Source organism: Syngnathus typhle, linkage group LG8 (assembly GCF_033458585.1).
Source record: "Syngnathus typhle isolate RoL2023-S1 ecotype Sweden linkage group LG8, RoL_Styp_1.0, whole genome shotgun sequence".
Lineage (NCBI taxonomy): Eukaryota > Metazoa > Chordata > Actinopteri > Syngnathiformes > Syngnathidae > Syngnathus > Syngnathus typhle.
Genome location: NC_083745.1, coordinates 8,781,781 through 8,791,960, shown reverse-complemented (window position 1 = coordinate 8,791,960; position 10,180 = coordinate 8,781,781). Strand labels below are relative to the sequence as shown.

Sequence of the window (10,180 nt, the reverse complement as noted above, 5' to 3'; positions counted from 1 at the left end):
CGATGACGGAACAGATTCGGAGAAACAAGATATTCCCTATTCATGGTTTATTTGATCAAATTGACATATTCCCCATTCGTGTCTTATTTAATCAAACACATTGATCCCTCGCTACGTCGCGTTTCGTTTATTGCGGCTTCACTACATCGCAGATTTTTTTTCCCAAATTAAAAAAAAAACATTTAAAAGTCAAAATAAAACTTCTAAATTGAGGAAACGTGTCTAACCTTTAGGACAATGTAGTATTGCTCCCAAGGTTTGTTTACATTCCTTTAGAAGTCAGTTTTCGCGTGTTAGCACGATCGCGAATTAGTATCTTTCCGCTAACTCGTTAACCTGCCCAGTACTTCTTGTTGGTGACGGTACTTCGCAGATTTCACTCATCGCGGGTAGTTTTTGGAACCAATCATCCGCGATAAACGAGGGATTACTGTAGTTTGATGTCGTCAGCTACTTGTTTCACTGCAAATGAATTTTCTCCAGGCCTACATTGAATATTGGAGAAGAATAGAAGAACATGGCGTCTTTGATGAGAGTGCACTTGAAGATGTTCCAACTCCAAAGCTATTGGAAGCCTATAAATCCCCCCCCCAAAAGAATTCTTGCTATTTCTGCAATGTGATACTTGACAAAAGAAAAAGAAAAAAATCCAATACAATAGCTACTTATGATGTTTCCACTTTGCTTGCAAACAGCATGTAGCGTCTGGAGATCGTCAAGATTTTGCCAAGGCTTCCCTCTGTGGTGTCAGAGAAATAAAAACTGATATTGCATCTCATTCTTGGAGTCCTGCAGAGGGGCTATAAGGAATGGACATGGGTCTACGCAACGGGTTACATCTTAAGAGCATCAAACGCCACTGCCAATTAAAATTCCATTTCAGGAAAAAAAGAAAGTACGGACAGTTTCTTATTTGTCTTTGAAGCAATAGTGAATAATTAGATGTAGAACGGGTATGCATGATGAAAAACATCCCGCAACAAAGGGTGGGAAAGCTTCAAAAAGGGATTGGAAGAAGAAAAAGTGGTCTCACAACTGTCAATTATACTCTTAAAGCCTGAAATCTTAGAAGCATTTCAGTGAAGTATAAATGCATCATAAGCGGAACGGCGGGTTAGTTGTTGGCACGTCTGCCTCATAGTTCTGAGGTCAGTTCGAATCTCGCTTTCGTGAATTTTCTCATGTACCCGGGCTTCCTCTTACACATACATGGTAGGTTAATTGAAGGTTCCAAATTTTCCATTTCAATCCAGGCTTTAGTACAGAAATAATTGTCCCTTGCCAAACCTAAAGATGAGAGTAAAAACAACTCGTTTTGGAGCAAATAAATTGCTTCTTTTGTTGTGCTAACAAACACTATGGCCATAAATGTTGATCATTTATATTTAAAAGTTGTCCTTACTTAAAGGAATTTTTTAACCGCTTTTTTTTTCCATGTACATGATGGATTGCTAATCAGTCAATCCCAAGCCACATAGACAGATCTTAATTATTGCAAAGATGAATCAGGGTAACATTAGCACTATAGTTCCATTGAAGAGATCATAAAATTGGATAGTTAATCTTAAACAAAATAATACTTCATATAACACTTTTAAACTGTTTCCATATGATCATTTCGCAAATGTTGACTGTGAATCACCAAGATCAACGGGCACTCGCTCTAGAGATGCAAACTGGTGTCACTTAAGGCTGATAAACAACTGCAGATTCCCTGTGTCTTCTCCAAACTGTGACCTCACCGTTGAGGTTTTTAAGTATTTTTAACATTGAAAAAACACAAACACAGAACATTCGGGTACAACTTGAGAACACGCGTCTGGCTTCTGAGAACTTTGAAATACTGCAAGCAGGTGAGACACACACACACGTGTGACGTGAGAGTCGAAAATATAATCGTTTGGGGAATGATGAGAATCATTTATTTCATGAGGATTTACTTCAAACAGACTTTAGGCGAAGATCCTGCCAAAAAAGTGAGCAATACCAATGAACCACATTTGGCTTCAAGGGCTGGCACTATAAAATATTCTTGCACAATCTCCCAAATGGATTTTCGGTTCTTTGTGCATTTTGAAGTCAAATGTTGAATATGTAAACATGAGGAAAAGCAGTCGTCAATGTGAAGACTTTAGTCACGGAAGCTCAGAGTAACTGCTCGTGAGGTCATGTGTCAAAAAAAACGTTTTCCCAATTAGCCTGTAATGAGTGGCATACTCTTAACATTTAGGGGTCTTGTTTGTTTTATTATTTGTTATCTTTTAATTTTCTTGCATGTGCAATCCATGGGTGTAACAGAACACAGTGAGGGTGTGGTTGTACTGTTTTAAAAGTGACAAAATATTGGATCATTTCTGTCCAAATAGTGATGGTTCATTTCACTGTCTAATATGCTTTTTTTGTTTTTTGCCTCACTTTAAACACTTGTTTTTTTTTCAGATAACGCTGGTCAGGATTTATTCTCCTCCCATGATCCCCGCCTTTGGCCTGATGACACAGTTTATTGTTCAGACATGGGAACCGCATTAGCCTAACAACCAATCAAAGCCTCAGAGACTAAGAAAGTACACAACCAACAAAATCGTAACAAGACTTTGAGTGCAAACTGTTCCAGATTTCAAGACAAGCCACTGAATGTGTTTATCTTTTGGCTCGATTCAAAACAAATTACATTTGGACCAAACATCTTGGCTCTCTGAAAAAAGAAACACTTGAATGTTCATCCAACAACTGACTGACAATATAAGCTTCAATTTAGCAAATTTAGAAAGTTGTTATAACATTACAACATTCGCATTTATACCAATGTATAACGAGTCCACATTTTCGGTAGAGTAGGCTGCTGTACCATTCGGTGTTTGGATTCAAACCCAGAACCTCATGGCAATGACACAGTGAGCCACCTTCAATGAGAAACTTCATTGAGAAATGTATACTGCAATGTCTTTCCCACCCTCTAATCCATATTGCAAATGCAGGATGCATATTGTTGTCATAGTAACCTTGCAGCACTGTCCCTAATACGGTTACGGTACATGTAAAATGGGAGGGGAGGGGGGGTCAACGCATAATTTTCTAATTTCAGGTTTACATACAGTATATGTGGGAGAACAACCACCATTTCACTTCTTCTACTCACCCCCACCCCGATTGCATTTTCATTTGTGAGATGCAATCATCCCATAATGACTTCCAGACTTCACATTTCCCTGCTTGTGCTGATGGGTTGCGCGGATTTACTGTAAGGCAGAGCAGCCAGATAAAAGTTTATAAGAGCTTACCAACTTGGAGAAGCTTGGTGTCATTCTACACGTAAAATCTGGAAAAGAACTTTCATCAACAATTATGATTATGTGTGGACAAGACGAGGCTGTACCTGTATTATGTGAGAGAGAAGAAAGTAAGAGTGATCTCCTTATGCGGCAGAGGAGGTGGATGAAGAGGAGGAGGAGCTTTGGCCTTGGGTCCCTGGGCACAGGAGGTGCTGCAGCCTCGCTCAGATCCTTCATAATATCGTCATACTCTATGTGGTCACGGTGCATGGAGGTGAATAATAAAGCAATGTGCTCACTTATAATCCTTAAACTGACTACCTTGGTTACAGCATTACAACTGTATTCAACCGCATTACAACTTAAAGCAACAATGTCTTCTTTATTGACCTTAAAAATCCAGCCTATCGCCATTTGGATGAAACACTGTCACACTTAATGAAATATTAATACATTTTTTCACACAATAACTTTGATTAATATTTACAATGAACATCCATTGTTATATTATTGAGAAAATTGTGTCTTTTGCAAATGTAGGGATTTACTCTGACTTGTGTACGTATGCAACTTGACTTCAGTTTCCGCTCTTTTTTTTTTTTTTAATGGACCCTGTGATTGACTAGCGACCAGTCTCGGGTGTAGTAGATGTGATAGGCTGTATGACACTAAAAAGGATAAGGTGTACAAAGACTAATTGAATGGCTGCAAAATAGTTTTTCCATCAACCGTAAATGTGTGGAGGTTCCAGTGTAATCTTTTGGAATACAAAAAGTTGGGGCCAAAGAACCCAAAAATGATAAGAGTTGATGATAATAATCAATATTGACAGAATGATGTCAAATTAGTTAATCCATTATCCACAGATTTGACTTTTTTTCCATTGCAGTTTTAATCGCTCATCTCCTACGCCAAGGTTCATTGAAGTTCACTTTGGACAAATCATAGATCGAATACAGAATGTTCGAAGTGAGGAATTTCCTGCTTATTATTAACTCCAGGTTTTGCAGTTGGCTTCTGTGGATTCACCGAACCTTTTAAACATTCAAGGTAAATGAGCGTGTGAGTCACATTTGTCATTTGGAGAAATGAGCACAGTGGGAGCTGAAGAAGATTTTCCTTACTTGGAGCTAATTTGAGGGGATTTAAAAGCTGGCGCCAAAAAGAAATAGAGCATCAAGCTGAACTTGTCAAGCAGGTGATAATAACCACGCGACCGGAAAAGAGAAGTTCAAGGACAGAATATGAGACTGAGAAATGCTACTCAATAAGATTCAATTACACCTTCACTTCGAGGTGGTCCGCCAATGAAATCTTTTGTGTCCCAATTCTGGGGATGCGACCGTCGGAACCTGGAATCCAGACAAAGTGCGTCATCAAGTTGTTAAAAAGCCGTCCCATTTTGCAGACTGATGGAAGAGCTTCTTCTTTCTTGAGCCAAAGTATCTTAACACGTTTTTTTTTTCCTTCCCAAAAAGTAAATATGTCAGTATTTTAAAGACGCAATCAAATACCAAAGGATAGAACTAATCAAAAACGTAACCTTTTATTAATAGGCTTCGCCGCCTGATGCTAACCATCATCAACTGAGGCTGTCAAGGTTTCCCGGTAACAGTAGTTGTAAACACACATGCAATTAATCCTTCCAAATACATGCTGAGGAAGCGTTTGGCAAGAACGGGAAGGAATAACTAATAGTCGTACGACAAACGTTCATGGAACACATGATTGGAATGAGAGTTGGAAAAGGAGACATTTTAAAATTGACTGTGTTGAATATTTAATTATTCAAATAGGATTGAAGGGAAAAAAACATCAAGTTGGAGTTTGTGTGGGTTTTCACTCACATTCCAGTAGGATAATAATTATAAAAAAAATTATCTTAAGGCTCAAATTTTTGAGACCTCAGTTCATTCAGTAATGCTTTGAACCACCAATTAATTCAGTGTTTTGTTTTTTTCTTTGGCTTTTTGTAAGACTCATTAAAAAGAGATGAATGTGAGAACACAAGTTACACAAAGCAAGAAGATTCACATCCACAACCATCATTCCATTCATCACATGCTATTAAAGTTAGGAAATACTTTTTTAGTTTTAGGGGTTAACTTGTTTTTTACAATTAAGAATACAATTTACCTTCTCATTCATTAGTGACAATAAGATGGCCGGGGTCACGTAAATTTATCGGGGTGGCACACCAAATCTAAATTGTGACTAACTGGGTGGATTGGATTTGGAATCTGTTTTTTTTTTCTTTTTACACAGTGGTGACAATTAGACGTCTCCCTTTGCTCGTTTGGACTATTATGTCATATCAAATTGCTGAAAGATAGTATCATGCTATTTGACAGCGGTTAGTGCGATCAGAAACAAATTGTGGGTGCAGTCACAAGCCAGTAAAGTCTCGTAAAATAACACAAGAGTAGATGAGATAGCTTGGATGGACCCACTCTCCATTTTAAAATGGACCTTTTGAACAAGTAAGAGACTCCCAAGAAACGTGACAATCTTTGTTGTGGGGCAATGTGACACATACCAACCGAATAAACATCTAATCAAAGTTGATACTTGTTAAATTTGTTCATGAATTTATACGACAATTGGAAAGCTTTGTGTGAGAACAGAATGAGTCACAGTTGTATGACACTGTCTGCAAATATTCCCCCACCCTTCATTTTGACTTCAACTCAAACACTTAAAGAGAATAATCTGAGTTTGAATGGGGACAATGCTACACTGATTTTGTATTCATGGTATGGAAGGGCAGAAGAATTTCCCAAGTCAAATTACCGTATTTTCCGTACTATAAGGTGCACCTAAAAACCTCCAATGTTCCCCAAAGCCGACAGTCCGCTTTATAATCCGGTGCGCTTTATATATGGACCAATATGGATTCGTGGATGAGGACAAATTTATTAAAGTAAGCTTTATGTGTTTATTTTGTGTGTTGTGTGATATTAACGTTTGATCAACGTTGAGGTATTGATATATTGTTATTGTTTTCACGTTTGAGCAACGTTGAGTTATTTAATTCTATGCCCCTTATAATCCGGTGCGCCTTATATATGGACAAAGTTTTTAAATGGGCCATTCATTGAAGGTGCGCCTTATAATCCGGTGCGCTTTATAGTGTGGAAAATACGGTAACTGTTCCTATGGTCCTACAAACTTACAATTTGACAAATCATTACATGTGATGAATTTATCTTTAGACTTGGCAGAGGATTAAAACATTCAACATTGTATGTTCGGTTTATATGAAGATACCAATCTAACACACTGTATTTGTATTGTTTCCTATGAAAAACACAAATTTGAATCTCAGAGTTCAACATTGGAGGTGCAATGTCCTAAACCAGAGTGGTAGCAAACAAACCGAAAGCATCACCGCACAGGATTTATTGCATCTCAAAATGTGGCCGCCCTGTTGTCTTTATCTGTCATACATTAAATCTGTGTCCCATTACTCGGAAAACTGGAGTCAAACAAGAATTTTTCTCATTTCATTGAAAACATTGCAGGAAATCACACTTTAGACCAGATGTTAGAATGTTAGGGTGTGGCGGAAGGATAAACACGTGCTGCTTTTTTGATGACATCAATGGCGAAAGTGCACCCACGATGACCTCACACGGACAAAGAATTCTCTTGTGCGTTGTAATGTAAATATCCTTCACAAGCTCACTGAGTCGCCATCTTACAACTTTAATTCATACAGTAAAAATAGAGTAGGCCTACAATCGCATATACTGACGCACATTCCAACACAATGAAATGGAGAAAAGACCTGGCCACATAAATGGAGACAATTTATGAGTGTTTGTCCCTGCAGAAAGCTGCTGCTGTATGCAGGAACAGTAAAGCTCACTATGACAGGGCAAAGTCAACTTTGCCAGTTCATCTTGTGGCATACACGCACGCACGCAATACGCACGCACACACACACGGTATTAGACAAAACCAAGCGACCTAGTCACTCAATAAATCTTATGTGTCTTCAGATCTACTCTCTTATTTTGGTTACTTACTCAAATAGCACAACATCTGCATGCATTGCTATTAATTATGCACATATTACTCGACGGGAGCACTTTTCTCAAAGCGAGACAAGTGAATGACTTATCACTGTGTTTAGCCTCAAGATCAGATAAAGAGCCAAATAAAATAGAGTATGTCTAATTTATAGACGGTCGATGAGGGTTGCTTGAGTTTGAGCCTGATTGTCTGTTTGGTATCTATAAATAGCTTATAACTGGGGTTTAGCGTAGTAAGACACCACTTAATCCTACTTGAAATAAAATTATATAATCAATAAACTGTCATTAAAATGAATATTAATTGTGAATGTTGGGTTTTCTTTTTGTGGTTGTTAAAAGTAGAGCATGGTCACAGACATTGTTGGAAAGAACTCATTGATTGGCATTCAAAAGTGAAGTACCAACACATTTGTTATTCCATGTTGGACGTTTCTCAAATTCACTTTTACTCTTACTTTGGAATTAAACAATAACCCAAGTTTTGGGAAATTGGGTTCATAGGACCCCTGAAGCCCGAGTCTTCTGCGTACACCTGTATTTAATAATAGTCAGCTTCTTGGCGCAGAAGATGCAGAAAACACCAGGCTATTGTTTATTTGCTACCAACGCCTGTTCTCGGAACCTTTCATAGTTTATCCCCATTGACGTTAGTTGAACTATTTGTTCTTGTTTCCCTAGTTCATTCTTAACTTTTGTAGTTAAGAACATTTTTCCCAAGGTATTAGTTTTTAATCTTCTCAATTTAAGATTTTATTTGTTGTTTAGTGGTGTTTTCCTATCACTGTGGGTCTATTTAGTTGCCTTTGTACTGTTCATGATGAAATAAGTCAACTGTATGTCACTGTTGGGTCTGTTTGTTTGCTTCTCAAGATTACATTCTGTGTTCAATAAAATTGTGACTGGTTTGAAGTCTGAAAAGTGTCTTGACAGATTTATAAAACAATAATCAATTTAAATTTAAGACACAAAAAGTTTCAAAGACAATTGTTATAAGTCATTGCAAGAACTGTAAAATGTTTGAGGCAAAAAAGTAATAATGGTCATGCAATGTTTTATTTATACCCATCAGAAACCATGGCAACACGCTAACTTACATTGTGAGCCCTTGCAGGCAGGTGTGACATTTTGGTTTGGCCTGAGAGAAAAAAAGTTCGAGCCCAATGCGACAAGCAGTAGTAGCAGCATCTGTGGGCCTGGCAGCCTCACAGGTTGCACCCAGTTGACGTCATGGACCTCGTGTGCTAAGTGGTGATCACAGCCAGCCTTTGCACTACTACATCTGTTCTACATCATTTTGATCCTTGACCTGCCCCAATGCTCATTGTGGGTAAAGGGATGGGAGCAACTTGATGGGATTGTCTTTGGCTAATGTAGCTATAATTATGTCTAATTGGAGAAATATTATAGCAAGACATTGTAGTTAAATAAGGCTGGTGAAAACCTCAAATCGTCAGTCAAACTGAGGATTTACAAAAATACAAATCGGGGCAAATTTGGTGGATATTTCTTGTCAACCTGACCACTCCACAAGATCTATCTTTTTATAGGCTATGCACTGTACAAGGGACCACATTGAAATGACCGTAACAATACGTCATAATGCTTGAAATAATAATATTGAACAGGTTGGTCTTCAATGGCCTTTGCAGAAGCATCTTGTGTTTTACATGGACATTCTGGAGATGTTATGTGCAGCAGAGCTGGTGTCATGAGACAGACAGAGCCCGCTGCTGGGATCAAACAGGCTTATCTTCCCATCCAGAGTCCCGGTCAGCAGCTACAGAACAAAACACCAGAAAATATCATTCCATTGATTTCTAGGCAGAATAACAGTTTGCATAGTATATGGCCTATGAGACAACTACACACCCTTGGATAGTTTTGACTGCAACCATTTGAATCATACAATTTTCAGTCCCTTAAAGCACAAACTACTACAACATACCACTGTAAAACAGCCATTTTGTATTCACAATAGTAGTGAAGACGGCCGGGAATTAATCAATGGCCATTAATTATAAAGCTTTAGATAGAAAAAAAAAATGGGTGGCGTATTATTTTTCATTTGCTTATTGACTAGCAAACACAAGCACATGTTTATGCAATCACTGCAATATTTCTTAGTAATAGGAAGCATTACCTCATTTCTAACAGTCAGCTCTCATCTCAGCACTGAGTGAAAGCAGCACTTTGACATTACTGTTATAATACATACAGTCTATAGAATTTACTTATACAAGCCAGGAGGGAATAAAAGCAAATGGTCTGTGCTTATGCAAAAAGAAATACCTTAATATGAGTGTTTATTTATATTATAGCACACTGATTAAAATTCCTGGAAATTTGCCTTTCACAAAATAATCATTCATGATATTTATTTTCTAATTCTCACCACAATATTTTATCATAAAACAGCATAGCGATATTTGTGGGGCCATTATGAATACCAATATCGCTGCCTAATATTATTCATCCAAAAACAGCATAGCGATATTTGTGGGGCCATTATGAATACCAATATCGCTGCCTAATATTATTCATCCAATTAAGGATTAAAGTCTCCAGTTAGCTAGACATCAATATCTGCTGTGGAGGATCTTTTTAAAACATACGAACACCAGGAATGTGCGTGTGAGGGGGGAACTACAGTATCTGCCAATTAGTGATATGAAACACATTTAGCTCAACAACAGACCACCATATTTCTCATGCACGGCCAAATACTTTTTGATGCACACAAATCTTCAGTGAGCAAAGCAGATGCTTTTGCCAGCAGCAGTCTGAGGAGGATTCAAAACATTTGACCCTACTGTAATTCGCTGCTAACCGCACAACCATGTAGTAGTCCAGTTTCTGAACAGCAAGGACATG

At 38.0% G+C, this 10,180-nt stretch overlaps 1 long non-coding RNA gene across 1 annotated transcript; it reads right to left on the bottom strand.

Moving 5' to 3' along the window:
* Positions 1–214: 214 nt before the first annotated feature.
* LOC133158276 (uncharacterized) lies at positions 215–3,463 on the bottom strand. The gene is made up of 3 exons (XR_009715181.1): positions 3,377–3,463; positions 3,282–3,319; positions 215–739 (listed from the first exon to the last, which is right to left on the bottom strand). It is a non-coding gene; the product is annotated as an uncharacterized LOC133158276 (long non-coding RNA).
* Between the last annotated feature and the right edge of the window lie 6,717 nt (positions 3,464–10,180).